Below are 15,644 nucleotides of genomic sequence, written 5' to 3' on the forward strand. Positions count from 1 at the left end.
AGCATACTTAATTGGCTACTCTTTTTGTAAGCAGAAGCCACAGAAGATGTTTATCTTCAAATCTGATTTCATACCTCAGCTGTCACTGAGGAAATTAAACATTCCACAAGTCACTCTCTCTGTCAAATACGGAGACAGTCGGCAAATGTAGGCCATAAAGGTAGAGACTAATTACCGGCTGTATGAATTGTTGCTGTTTTCCTCTGTCAATTACGTCACTGTTAATCATGGAGTGAACTCCTGAGAGTTTTGTATCGTTCCTCCCTGCATTTTTCACAAATGAAAAGTAAACAAATGTAACCAGAGGTCATTCTAAGCTCTCTCTATCCACTGGCAGGAAAAAGTTCTAGGAGCCTCAGCATCTCTCTCCATTAAGATGAATTTTAAAATGTTAATTTCACAAAATGCTTTTTAACTAACAGATCGAGACAGGTCATGATTTATCTTACGAATTTGAATCATATTTATGCACACATTTACTTCTGGTAAAAGATTTTCTGCACACTATTTGTGCCCCGTTCTTGCTTTTTGGGGCTCAGAATCATTTACGTTGGGCTACATAAGACTCACCATAAAGGGGCCAGAGCAAAGAGTGAAGTACAGGAGAAGAATGGAAGGAATGTATATACGGTAGGTCAGTCTTCTCAGTCATAATAACTGAGCTAATAATTTTTCCCTATGAGGCCACCCTGGTGTTTCCACCAGAAGGTTCAGCTGTATCAGATAAAAGCTAAACTTCATAAGAAGGTAGAAATACGATTTACTGTTAAAAAGACAACGTATCTGCCTATGTTGGGCAGCCAGTGGTGCATCAGTATTCCTCCCGCACTTTAGAAAAGACAAGCATCCCAGTTTGCTCCACAGGATTTTTTTAGAAAATGTGATATTGCAGTTGAATTCATTCAATACACCCAAATATCAACACAGAATTTGGCACGGGAGACCAGATGAAAAGAATATCATAAAAATGTCATAAGGGTGCACAGACAGGTGAGGGAATGAAATCTTCACAAATACTAATACAGGACACAAGAAGCACAGTTTGGGGCAAGTTTGCCTTGGATTGCAAGAACAGTCTAATCCAATTCCCACATGAGTTAAGGAGTCTACTTCCACCAAATTTGACACATAGGACTAAACCCACCACAAGCACATACAGAAGGAAACTATTGATACCTGTTAGCACTGCCCATCGGTTTTTTGTCCCCATAGATTGTTACGGTCACACTGTATTTAGCACAATGCCTATCAGTACTCCTCTGCAAGAGCAAGTATTATTCTCACTTGTACCTTATGGATCCATAAATACCTCTACAGAAGTATTTTCTTCCTTTCATCTGGCACTAAAGAATTGTACGTTGAAAAACTGCTCTGACTCAAATGACAACTCTTGCTGATAGAACTGAAGACAGACCTCAAAATTTGATTTGAAATACAGGAAAACCCTGTGTGCTACACTTCACTTTAAAAATTAAGACTGTGCATAAGAAGAAACATATGAACAATTGCATCTAATTATATATATATATATATATTTCCAAGCAGTTCTGGGAACAGAGGCTCCGCTGTCCTGTGCGGGATTCAGCAAGATTATGGTCTTGGCACTCGTTTTCTCTGAAGGGAAATGTGATATGACATGAACCTCTTTTTCTTACCTACTTTCTTTCTGTGATTACAATTAGATTGAAACCTCCCTGCCGCTGTTTTAGAAATTCAAACCTTAGCCTAGATATTCAAAAATTACACATGGTCTTTTGCTAAATACCGTAACTCCCATCTAGATAGAGACTGATAACCTCAATTTATAGATGCATACATTTTAAAGAACATAATTAATTTAATTCTTCACTAGAGTTACTGGTAACTAAACAAATGATGGGTAATAGTGCATTTGGAGTAAAGAGGCTGTATTCCAGGCTGTGAGGGATATCAGGAAATCCAACCGCTCCTGTGAACTGCATATCCCTCCTTTAGCACGGCAGGAACAATGTGTCATTCAGGCTACAACCACATGAAGATTGGAGTATTCTTGTTATGACCATTACAATAATTAATTGCTTATTAACCTGCAAAGGATTATCTTGAACCAATACGATTCTGCTAGTTGGACTTCAGCCATTTGATTACTTACTACTTCTGTTTACAGGGAATTGGGGACTACTGCTACTCACCCTATCAGTCATTAAAAGGAAATTACTTTTTCCAGTCAAGCTATTATGGTCACAGGATTTTTACATTTTCTATTACTGATAGTATGAATTACTATAGCATTGACATACACAGAATATACCTTTCTTTTGGTCTTATATTAACAATTGGGCAGCTCCCGGGTTTGCAATAGGGCTGTTAAAATTAACTGCAATATGACAATAAATGCCATGGAATGGCATGCCAAGACTGAAAGCAAAACATGGTAATATCAGGTAATAAGGCTGAATTACTGTACCGGTAAGTTTGTATCATGTGCATTCTGAAGGTGATACCTGGCAGGTTACATTCCTGTCAGGCTTATGCACGGCAAATCTTCAGCACATTGTGTAGAGAGGTAAACCGGTAATTTCTAGTTCATTTTTAATTCTCAGCTAGATCCATAAAATTACTTGAAAACTGCGTCTGCAATAAGCTGATTGTTTCAGCACCTATTTCTTATAGAGAAAAAAGAAAGGGTGAAAAAAGAAAGAAAGAAACACCACAGAACTGACAATTTGATGGGATTGCAAGCTTACTCAGCCATCACTGGGATGCCTGAAAGGCCAGGCACTCACTTTCCTTGGTACAGATTAATTAGCCAGCTGTGACGCCTAGATCTCTATTTTTAAATAATGACTTCCATAAATCTCTGAAGACAAGAATTTACCACTGCTACATTACACGTAACTGTAGCTGCAAGATATCACTAGCAGTGGAAATTCAAGTTTGCAGGAAACTGATACAAGGCTTTTCCATGAAGAGTAGGAAAATTAACCCTGACACCTATATAATTCCACTGGGGCTCACCTCCATTTCCGATATAACACCACAGCAAATTGCATCCTCGTGCTTCTCATACAATCATGAAAGTGCTAATATTAAAAAACCTGGTAAGGTGTCTGTGTTTTAGCTAGAATTAATGATTGTGAAAAGGGAAAAGTTTGGGAAATGTTGCAGTAAGCAGCAGCAGGTGAATTTGTCCCAAGGCTCGCTCATAAAAACTACAATACACACATTTGTACATGGACACTTATAACTCCAGTGAAGGTAAGCAGAACTATTTTGTCATTTTTCAGATTGTTTTTGTACACTTGTGCTTATTACCATTGGGCTCACAACTCTCATTCTGAGCAGATGCACTGAAGTAGGTTTAACTACCTGCATGTTTCAGATAAGAGTCGTTCCTTTTTCAACTCGGGTTTGAATTCCCTCAGTTCATGCAACATTTCTGTCTGCAGTCATGGTAAAGACAAAGTACAGGATGAAAGGAATATCTGCCTGCAGTGATCCTCGATAACTGCATACAGCAGGATATTGTCACCAGCTGGAAGAGCATTCAGGTGTCACTCATAAATGTGATTTTTAACAAAAATGATAGTCAATAGAATTGCTATAACATTGCAGTGGGGAGAGAAGAAGATATGAAACACTCCAGATGTGATCTATGCTGCAATATTAAGTGAATTACCAACATTTTGCAGCAGGTTTGTCTAAGGAATAAAAAAATAACTCAGCTTTGAAACATCCCAGTAGTTCTTTAACAGGCGCAAAAGATCAACAGATAATTACAGTGTATTTTGGTAAATACAGTGGGTATGATTTATGGTATATTTTAATTACCACAGAGAGCCTAGCATGAACGATGAACACTTAAAAGTCAAGATAAATATATGAACACATCGCCTATAAAAATAAATCCTTTAAGTAACATGTATTTCACTGATATTTGCAAGAAACTGCAGAGCTACATGAGAATAGCCCTGTTTCATTTGTTATGTAAATGGCTGATGAGTTACAGGACCATCTCTCACTCTTTGCCAGATTCAGCAAGACAAGTTATGTTCCCCTTCATGGGCATATACCTTTAAGAAGTCCATAGGAAAGAAGACGCCTATTGCTTCAGTTTAAACAGGTGACACCAAATGCTATTTTGTTAGCATTATTTCAGCCTTATGCTAATGAGTTCCAGCACTGTTGTAGGTGAGTCTCTCCTCAATTATGCAAACTTTGGTCTTTAGTATAGAGGTCATAATGTGACACACAAAATTGTATAGTAATGAGGTTATTCACATTCTGTTACAGTGCACAAGAATTGAAAACCAAAAGTGAAATTAACTTTCTTCCTGGTCTTTTTTGTCTTCATAGATTGAGGGTAATAACACAGTGGTATAGGATGACTGGGATACAAATATTCAGAACCCAGCATCATACCAATATCACAAAGCAAACATCATAGTGGGTACTATTGCATTAACACCGCAGTTCTGAGCTCTAGGAGATGAATTTCATATATAATACAGCCTGATGTTTACCAATTCATCACAATGACCTGGCTTGCTACTTCCTCAGAAAACTGCAAAAAAGAAAATGTCACACATATTTGCATTCAGGAGGTTACTGTGCATCACTGCACACTTCCCATACTGTCTAAACAAAAGTCTGGTTTGTGCTGTCAGTCTAATGGCTCAGCTGCTAACCCCGTCCGAACTGCCCTTGGGAGGCATCAGGGGACTCTCCATACTGGTAGCCCGAGGCATGAAGAAGATGAGGCGCTTTGTTCCATAAAGAAAAAGAAAAGCTACTGTCAGGACAGCCCGTATCCCACAGGATCTCCTTCTGGAAGTTATTGGAAAGTGTGACTACAAGCAAGGAAAGGTGGCAGAGGATGGCTGGTGTGGGGAGCTGGAACCAGCTGGTGCACAGATAGGAAAGGGGTTTGAATTAGTGAGAACAGGATTTCAGATTAGCAAATTGCCTTAGCTCAAGCTGATGCAGAATACAGCTTCGAGGATAAAAGACCATGTTTGGTACATGCATGGATAAGGGCATCCACATGTTACTATCCCTGCTTAAAGTCTCTCTGTTTCAACTCACTAATTTGTTGGATATTTTTAGACCTAAAAGAATAATTTTATCAAATGTGTGTATAACATATGGTCTGGGTGTCTTTACAACACATCTTACTCTGTTCACTACCAGAGTAGCTGGATTAAGACAAAAATAGGTTGTGTTTCTTTCTCCCTAAATGTTCATTACACATCTACTGAAATGTACAAAGCAAAGCAAAAATCATAACTCTGCTTCAGAGGATGGGCTGGAACAAAAGGACAGGGCTAGAACTGGATGTTCATTTTATGAGAATTTTTGACAGTCCAAAATTCAATTTCACTGCAAACTAATAGAGATAATTTCCAAAGCAGAACTCTACAAGCTATGTCATCAGCCATTTTTATCCCCAAACTTCCATTGCAAAGTGAGTTTTGAATTTTCATTTATTATTTTTCCAGTAAAACAGCAGTGATCCCTGTGTCACGGAGGCACCCCGAGGTTAGTTTAAGGGACAACAGGGTCCAAAACAATCTTTATTAAACTGGTGAGAAACAGGGTTTTAGCACTCCAAAAGTGACTTAAATACAGGTTCGGATCTCAGTTGAGGAAAATTATTAAGGGGCAGCAACTAATACAACAGGTGGTCCACAGAGTGCATGCACGTGGCATCATCACCCAAAACAATGCCGGAGCCGTCTCTGAGTCCGGGAGGAGCACACACTTGCCTGAACACGGTGTGGGGTTATTTTAAAGGGATACACGTACTCGTATTGAGTACGGAAAGTGTGCACTTGCAATTGAGCGAGGGTAAATTTATAATACACTCGCAATCCTGCAAGGGTTAATTTACTTACACGTGCAAATGTGCATGGAATATTACACATGCTTATGTGGAAGCTCGGGAGGAAAATACATTCACGATTGTGCGAGGAAATAATTTATACACGTGCTTGTATTGAGCACGGAAAGTAAGCGTGCAAATGTGCACGGAAAGTTACACGTGCTTACATGGAAGCACGGGAAGAAAATACACCCGTGATTATGCGAGGATTAACTTTACATGTGCTCATATTGAGCACAGAAAGTTACACGTGCAAATGTGCACGGGAAGTATAAATACACTCGCAGTCCTGCGAGAAGTTTTACTCACAGCCGTGGCGGCAAGGCAAGTGGAGTCTCCATCCCAGGGGGCTCTCGGCAGCAGCATCTTCCTCGTGCTCCGAGAGACCCACGACAATGGGCGGAGTCTTGACGAGAGTCCCGTTTTTTATAGGCTGATCAGATCTGACTGCAGGCATTCCAGAAGCTTCTCTGCACCCCCACACTGGCTGTGGGTGCCCCTGAAGCCTCCAAACATCCCCCACACTGGCTGCGGGCGCCCAGCGGCTCCTGGCGCCTCGGCGCTCCCTTCTCCTAACGGCCCTGGCCAGGGGCTCTGGGGCCAAACAAAAGCAGCTGTTGGCCTCAAACAGCAGAGAGAGAGGGAGATGTGTCTACTCCTTCCATGAGAAAGGAGGGAGGGGGAGAGAGGGGGTTTTGCATCCTGCCACACCCTGTTATTCACTATTTTGAGAGAAATGCAAACATGACCTAGAAGATGATTCATGCTACATTCAGAAAATGGATACGGCTGATTAATACTCAGTATTCTTCTGCTTTTCTGAATGAAGGATACACCTGTGTAGCACAAAGCAGTGCACTGCAAAATACAGATATCCAACTTCAGCTAGAGGAGTGAAGTGCAAACAAGTTCCATGTCTCCTGTCTAATAGTAATAAAACAGTGCAAGAAATGTCTATCCAAGTGGCCTGACCTTCTAAAGTAATGAATACCCAACAGCTACCAGTGAAGTTGGTGTGCCTCAGAATTCATTTAAACTAAAGCTATTTATTAAGGGGAAGATTTTCACAAGGAAAACATGCAGTTATGGGAACAGAAATACCAGGTCTACCTTGGGAAACTTCATCACTGTCAAACTCTGGAGTGAACATCTAACCTTTGGTACCTAGGTGTGAAAATCTCAGTTGTATTTTCACTGTGTTTTATACAAAACAGCTGACAAATGAAAAATACTTATTTATACGTGGTGACACTATCTCTTTTGGGCAATGCTGGAGTCAGATCTCCTAATCCAGCATTTATGTTCTTCCCAATTCTCCCTCTTTTCCTCTTCCAGGAAATCTGTAGCTCTGCCAGTATGTGCCAAAAAACCATCACGACATAATCCTGTCACATAAAGTGTTCTCTAAAAGTTAGTTCTTCCAAAACAGTCTCTTTTGTGACTTTCTCTGGAGTCACAAGGGGAAGACTCCCATCATGTCTTAACGCACCTTCCAGAATTTCTCAGCTATTGGAAAATAATAGATGTTCTCTGACTCCTTTGTGCAAAACACCAACATATTTACCTTGAGATCCGGGGTTTGAGGTCGAAGCATTGTTACAAAAGCAACGAAGTAGCAACAAATTTTAAAGGTAATTTTTTGTTAGACAGGCGTACATTCTGTTCCACATTTGCATTCAATGATGTGTACATGCTGAATGCAATACCATTATCCCTTCTATTTGAATTCTTTTTCTGCTACGGCACAAAAGAAATAATTCTTAATCGCACAGCGAACTTAGGCTTGCAAATCATTAGGAGACCAAGGTTCCCTTCCAAGCTGAAAGGGCTGCATCACGAGAGATGCAGAGGTGAAGGAGAACTATTATTTAGCCGCAGGACAAATCCTGTTCTCTACACAGCACAGACTGGCAGAGTGCCCAGCACCGGGCTGCTCTGCTCATGCCATCAGTTCAATACAGCTTCAACCTGACAGAATTACTCTGGATCCGGAAAAGGAAACTTCTTGTTAAGTACTGTGCCAGTTGTTTAGCATCTCACCAATGGTGCTGAATGTGCCACTAGTGAGCACTTGAGGTCTGGAGCAACCGTGTATGAATAAGGATACAAAATCAGTTGTCTCCCTTGACTGTATTCTTTACTTTTACTTGGCTTAGGCAGCTTAGGGGAGGCATCTACCTGGCTTATTTGCAAGAAAGGATCCGTTTCCATCAAGAAATAATTCCTGAGATTGACAGCCCTGTTTGCTCAAGTGCAGGTGCAGCTGAAATTTGGAAATGAGACAACATGTTGTAATTGCATCCAACACCGAGGAAGGGTCTTCCCAGGAAAACTCTGCTTAAGCTGCTTCTTCCAGGGTGGGAAGCAGCAGAGCTTGCAGCCAGCGATTTGTGTTGCTCTCATCCCTGAGGATTTCTGTGCGGGAGTCTCAGAAGGGACAGGGTCTCTGCTCCGCACAGACAAGCAAGCACAGCTTCGCCAAGACAAAATCCTGCTATAACCATGCTCTGCTGCAAAAAAAGTAACCTGGATCAGTGTGGCTTTCTGTACTGTCAAATACCAGCAGTACTGCAGTGCACCATTTTCTCTGGGTGATCCAGCACAGGCCAGATGCTATTTCAGTACTACTAGAGGTAGAACTAAAGCTAATGGGCCATACAGGTATCGCAGAGGGAGGTGAAACAGTGGGGACAGGGAGGTCCCAGACTGAGAGGCGTCAGAACCTAAATGATCCTTTCCCTGAATCCATGTACTGGGAGGTGCAAAACTCGTCTATTCAGAAATTAAGGTATCTTCCTCATCACAGAACTGAGTTATGTATTCAGTGACTTCTTGGTTGCCTTCCATCAAAGATATTTCCTGTTCTCTTCCTGCACCTAGTGCTAAAGCTTCAGCCTTATGTTTTCTTTAATATCTTTAATCACGGTTTTTGGGTGAATGAGCTTAACAGCTCCTGAGCCTAAAAAATTCTTAGCTCAAACTACATCCAAAACTTTTCTAATCATTCACTTTGTCATTCGAATACATATAAACTTATACATGTGTATACAATCTGAAACGTTTCTTCTGCAAATGACTGTGCTTATATTTCCAGTATCTTCATTACAACTAAAGAAGCTTTAACTTGTCCCATCACACAAGAACGGAAAGACCCTACACACCAAACGTGTACCCTCTTTATTCAAGGTCATGCTTGTGGGGCAGTTTCACTACATGGTTGTAAAACTGCAATCCTGAAATCTCTGAGATGAACTCCTTCCCATCAATTCTGAATTCTACCCCACTAGTGGCATTAACATGCACAAATCTGCTGGAATATGCGGTTTTTATCACAACTATTAATGAAATGCAACATCATAAACAATAAAGTTTAATTAGTAACTAAAGTGTCTATGGCAATTAAATAAGAAGGAAGTGTTCTGGAACACAGCAAGATGGATTATACTTTGAGTCATTTACATTGCAAATGGATTTTAAAGATGTTATTGATGGAAGTTTAGGGGAAGTTAAGATTTTTAGAAAACAAGACAATGACTCTATGACACTCAAAGGCATCACTTGGCTTAACATGAACTTGGTAACTGGAATGGCAGGTGGAACTAATGGGAGTAGCTAATAATATGAAGTGCACTGAAGGAACATTAGGAAAAAAGCTTAAGAGACTATAGTGCAGTGACACGACTCATTAGTGTCAGGCCAAAATAGCACTCAAAATTAAATAATACCTATTCAGTAATACAGTAAGGAAAAAAAGAAATTAATGTATGTCATGCCTATTTGAAACTGAACACAGCTGCTTACTATATAGTCATAACTCCAACTGAAACACTGTAATCAGTTAACATTCAGAGCAAAGGTCCTATTTCTAGACAATCTGTGAGTAACCTAAGTGGACAAGTGGTGGAACACTGTCTACTTGTTTCAACTCACAGTTCATTCCACCTGAATTATTCAGCCTACAACAGCAAAGCTGGATAACTGTCAGGAGAAGGCTGGTTAAGAACAAAAATAAAGAGGAAAAGAGGCAGGTGGCTGTGACTTGAGGCCAAGATTTCTCCTCTGCGACAGGAAGGTAAAGAAAGCATTAGCATTCGTTCTTTTGCAGAAAAAGCCAGCAAAAGCTAGATGGGGAAGAATTACCACTGGCTGATTCACTAGGAAAGTGAGTTTTCAGTTCTGCACAGGCTGCCCTGAAAGCAGGCAAATCCTCCTGGGTTTGCTAGAGGACAGGTCACCTCCGAAGCAGCCTGGTCCTCATGCACCTTGCTACCCAGTGCGTGTCGATTCCCTAACCCTGTGATCCCCCGGGAATGGGCGCTCAAGCACACTGAAACCCCGCTGGGCCTAGAACAGGGACCCGTGACTGTGCAAACAGCACTCACCAGCCTTGCAGAGCCTGCCAAGCTTTAGAGTTATCCACGAGGATGTATTTAGGAAGAGGCATTTTGAGTTCTTCATCTGCGGGGTACAGGAATTTGAATTGTTCCCACTGGCAGTAGATACAATACGGGCAGTTGAAGATTCATTTTTTGTGACAGTAAGAATGGAAAAATAGTGGCTTTTGATTCTTTCTTTTCACAGGTTTCCATGAACTTAAACTGTTTTATTTTTCAGACCAATCTAATGTTTAAAACACTGTCTGCCCTCGCCAATTGCCCTTGTGTCAGGCTTTTTTTCTGTTGTTTTCTCATGTCTCCTCCACTATCCTATGCCTGGCTTATCAATGGTAATGAAATTTAAGAGACAAAATCCTGGACTTCGGTGCTATATTAGAATTTTGGTTGATTTCGTACAGATCCTTAACATTAGCTATTTTGTCCTTAAGGGAAGAGGTGAGTAAACAGAGCAAAAGGTATTGATCAATAGCTTCATAAATAAAGTCCCTTGAAACTTCTGCTCCTACTCTTGTCCCTCTTTGTCTGCATATTTACAAACATTCTGGCATCAACACATCGGATTTTCAAAAGCATTCAGGTGATTGTTTACTTTGCTGCCGGTGCAATAGGAGGTAAAACTACCCCTTAACTAACGGCAGCCCTGATAAGCCTTTGCTGAGAGTAAATCCCATCTCCAAGGTTTTTCTTCCCAAGTATGTTTGCAGAATAAGCACCGTGAGAATCTCATATCTTGTCCACAGTGATGTCTGCTCTACAGGATAGATTCTCCCTGGAATATTTGCTACTCTGCAGCGAACCACAGAGAGGGTCGATTCTGCTACACAGCCTTGGCAGGTGACAAACTTCTGTCGCTCTGGCTCCTCAGGATTACAAGGAGACACTGTCTGTAGCTTTCTTTTGTTCCAAGGTGCAGTGGGCAAGGTGAATAGCCGCATGTACTTCTGAGAACTGCGTTGCCCTCGAACACTCACATCTGTGCAACAGGAAAGCTATACAAAAGAATGAAAAGAGTGAAAGCGAAAAATCTGAATGTGTTATTCAAAGGCTTGAAGGTTTTGCTTTATGCTCTTCTAATAGCTCTGAAATGAAATGACAGTAGATCTTTTTAAGTACGTGCAGAAAATCTGATCTTGCAAGTGCTGGCTGCTCCCCTCCTGGTGCTGAGCACTTCTGTTGCCTTGGAACTGACGCACTCAAGGCACATGCTTTGTACCTGTGGGACAATCTCATCATTTATATATTTACTATTGCAAGGTGAAAGAAAAAATGGAGCTATAAGAGTTTGTATTGTTAATGCATGGAGGGGCCACGGAGCTGACTTTTGGAGCAAAGCTTTGCAACTGGAGGGCACATGCGAAAGTCCGCATACTAAGCGGCGGAGAGGTTGTTTTCCCTTGAACTCAAACTTCAGTCAAATGACATGACATATGGAAATGGCGCCTTCAGGATTAGCTCATTAGTGCTCTTAAGACCTCTGATTCACCTACCATTTTAAATGCAAAAACTTCCACAAGTTTTGTAAATATTGAACAAAATAACGGTGTGTGCACAAATGTATGGGAAGGTTTTCAGACAGCTTGGGAAAAAAAGTGCTATGTGTTTGTTGCCACAAAAAGCACCTTTTTTCCTCTGTGAATGTCAGCTTCTTATGGGTGTCGGCGAATTCTGACAACCAGAAACCAGCACGTATTTACTCTGCCCTGTGTGGATGAGGAAACACAACAATATATGAGATCTAAACGAGGAAACATTTTCATTTTGCATAGGGTCTTGGATCTTTAAAATGAACCAAATCCCCAGCTCTGAAAAACTTTTAACTTTGAGATATTTGTTGACAGGTAGGCTCAGATCTACAGTTTGAATTTTTTGTTCTGTGACACCTGTGTTTCTTCCCTATGCATAACAATGCAACAACTAGGGAAGAAAGTCTGCCTTATAATTAGAGCAGAAGACAGAGCATGGAGAGAGAGCATATTCACACAGCTTGAGACACTTTTCTCCAGGCTTTCTACAGCCACTGAAGAGAGAGAACTTTACGAGGCAACTTATGGCCCCTAAGCAGGCCTCTGTTTTTAATCACCTCTCCAGTGACTCTCAAAAGGACTCCAATGGCTGTGAAAAGAGGCCTTCTCTCCAATGAATACAGAAGGGGCAAGAAAGCCGCATCTCCTAATGTAGGTTTCTGAGCAGGGGTTTAGATGCCCTCAGTTCTGTTTTTGCATATTCCACAAGACTCTGTGCCTGGCAAAAGGCAGGTGCCTCAGTTTTCTCATCTGCAGAGCTGGTGCCCCTTCCATCCCCCGGCTCCAGAGCTGTCCCGTAAAGCAACGGCAGGACAAGAGGCAGAAGAGGTGGGATGTGACGCTACACATCACAGCATGCTGGATTCCACCTCTAACAGCAGGTCTCCACCGATAACCCAACTAGAAGGAAGGCGGTGCTACCAGTCCTTAACTGCAACATACAGGAATTGGAATATGATGAGAGGTGCTGATACAAATGTGCTGTGCTGAGAGGTAGTTTTCCCTGCAGGAGCGCTATCCTGGAGGTGGCATAGCTATTTTAAAATGTTTTATGATTTTAAAGCATCATAAAGGTCAAAGTTTAATAACTGTGGCATATAATTCCCTCTACCTTTAGCTCTGCTTCTAGTGTTATTAACTTATCCACAGTCTAGACATAATATGCAGTGCAGTAGTTTGAGCAACGCTCTGCCAAGCTGACAGGATCAGCTTCTCGGGGGATGTAAGGGTAATTCACCCTCCAACTTCACTGAATCCTCTTTGGACCGAAACCTGCTAGTTGAACAAAAAGTTGCTACAACATGTCATATGCTATGGCGTGTAAGAGATGTCAGATGTGGTGAACATTTGTAATTGGAAACACACAGTCGAGTGCAAAGAGAAAATAGCTGTATTTCAGAAAATGAACGGGATGGTTCCCCATGTACAAATAGGAGTTTTCACTAATGTTATCCAGCTCCTAAGGATAAAAGGCTTTCTTTTGCTTCCACTGGAAGAGGATTCAGCCTCTAAAATTATTAGGGAAGACAGTTTTCTTGGATTACTGAAAGAACAAAACACGGCCCAAGCCAATGTGTCACTGTGGAGGAATACACGTTCTCGCAGCATCAATACGGTCCCCCAAATTCAATTAAAATATCAATGTATTGAATTAACTTGGTCTTTTTTTCCTAGCTCTGGATGTTCTCAGCTACATCCATGAGGAGACAGATCTAAACCACAGCCAAACCAACGAGTGACTACTTCCGGCTTCAATAGTTTCAGATCAGCAGCTGTTTGAATGCACTTGGGCAGCCTTTTCTTCTAAGAATTGATTACAAATGTTTAGTAATAAAAAGCCCAGCATTTTTAAGTTGCTATGTAACGGAAGTGATTTTTCACATAGGCCATGGCCCACAACAAGGTGAGCATTAACTTTTGAATGTGCAAAAATACATGTTAAACTCCGTTCCCACAAAACCTCACACATGAAATATCAACGTTTACTTTCTGCAAACATTTATACCAGATATGATTGCTCGACTGTTTGCAGAGTTAATCTAAGAGTGTGAAGTAAGTTAATTTAAAATTAAAATTAATAGGAGTTGTTAGTTCACATTATTCATCCCGCTTTGTTTAATACAGAGGTCAAGTAGCAAATGTGTGTGGGAGGCAAGAACGTCACACCAGTCTCCTTTCTTTTGCCCCAGTCTTTTACACCTCCTGGGCACAGCCTGCTACTCTCCAGTTCTGGCACTCAGAAAACCTTCATCAGTAATAACATTTATGTCAAAAAAAAGAAAGAAAATACTTAATTTTGCCCATCCCAAGACACAAATGTGGAAAAAAATGTGGCATTTCTTAGATGTAGAAGCATTATACTGGGGACAACCTCCCTTCCTGTGCTTACGTCTATCTTCAGAATCAGTATTAATGCTGTAACACTATGCAACAGACATATGGAAGTGTTATTTGTTTCTCATTTACCAAACAGATAAGAATATGGAAATAGTTTCAGTCCATTTGTTTGATGAGCTTCCTAAGCCAGTAATAAACAAATCAATACAATTAGTTTTGGCTCATCATCATTAGGACCTTCACTACTGGGATACAATTTAATTATACCTCTTGTTCCACAGCAAAAGGAAAGCCTTTGAAAATGGGCCACTTTGCCAACTATTGAACCAGGAGGGAGGAGCAAGAAGATACATCAGTGATGGAGGAGTTATTATCTAAGCAGGGTGTACAACATATAAAGCATATTGTGGAATACAATTTCCCTGATTGCAAGTCTAAAATATTCCTGCCATTAAGTGCTTACGAGCAACCCAATGTGAAATCCAGCCGTAAAATGACTGTGTATATGACATGCTTCATGTGAATGTTGCAATTAATACGGCACGCATCAATCACTCTTGGACTTGATTACAAACTACACTAATCCTAATTGATTAATTAAGCTGCAAAGTTACATACAGTAATGTAGGTTAAAAAATCCTCACCATATGTGCGCTAATGTCCCAAAATACATTTTCATAGCGGAGATTAAATGCTGTTACTTTGCTCTCGGCTGTGCATTAAGAGTCTAACAAGAAGGGCTGCACCAAACATGGATATCCCTGCAATTCTGCAGTATAGGAATGCAGCTAGCTATAGCAGAGGTAATGGGAACAAACATCCTCATTCTAACCCTCAGGAATATTTTGGGGAGGAAAAGGCTGAAATCTAAAGCTGGCTTTCCTGAAGGACTCCTGAACCACAATTCTGCTGTGGCAACGCCTGCTGCAGAACAGTCCTCACCTCGGCGGGGACAACAGAAAATCTTTAGGTGCACTGAATGCACACTCAGAGGGGCAACTCTCCAACACCATCAATCAATGCCTCAAGACTCTAATTGGTATTTTTGCACCACCTTTTTATGCCACAATTGCAGTCACTCTTCTCTAAACCGTGTCTGACAGGTTTGAAAGCAAAGATTACCCCAGAGAGGGGCAGGTGGGGTAGAATGGTGCCAACCTGCCCAGCGAGAGGGGCCCAGATAACCTGAAGCTGGAGATGAAAGGGCTACACAGGAGAGGAAGGAAATCTCTAGCGATCTCCCCATCATGTCACCTTATCACGGGCTAGGTTTGCCAGGCTTTTATTTGCCATGGTTTCAGTCCTCCAGGGAAAATATCTTTGTGAAATCTAAGGTGACTTGATACATAAATAATGCAACTGAGATCACTCAAAAAACATAACATTCACTACACATCCAGTACAAAGCTCACTATTGTATTTATAACAATACATCTTTGGATGACATATTTTAGATCGACTTATAGGAACTTTTCACACAATCAATAAATGTTACCTCCAAATTAATTGCTCGGATGCTTAAAAGTG

General features: G+C 41.0%; 1 protein-coding gene across 3 annotated transcripts in view; it reads right to left on the reverse strand.

The window, feature by feature from the left end:
* Nucleotides 1-15,644, reverse strand: part of ST6GALNAC3 (ST6 N-acetylgalactosaminide alpha-2,6-sialyltransferase 3) — a 238,358-nt gene that overhangs the window by 35,322 nt on the left and 187,392 nt on the right. The gene's annotated exons all lie outside the window — the stretch shown is intronic.

The sequence above is a fragment of the Columba livia genome, chromosome 8 (genome assembly GCF_036013475.1).
Source record: "Columba livia isolate bColLiv1 breed racing homer chromosome 8, bColLiv1.pat.W.v2, whole genome shotgun sequence".
Lineage (NCBI taxonomy): Eukaryota > Metazoa > Chordata > Aves > Columbiformes > Columbidae > Columba > Columba livia.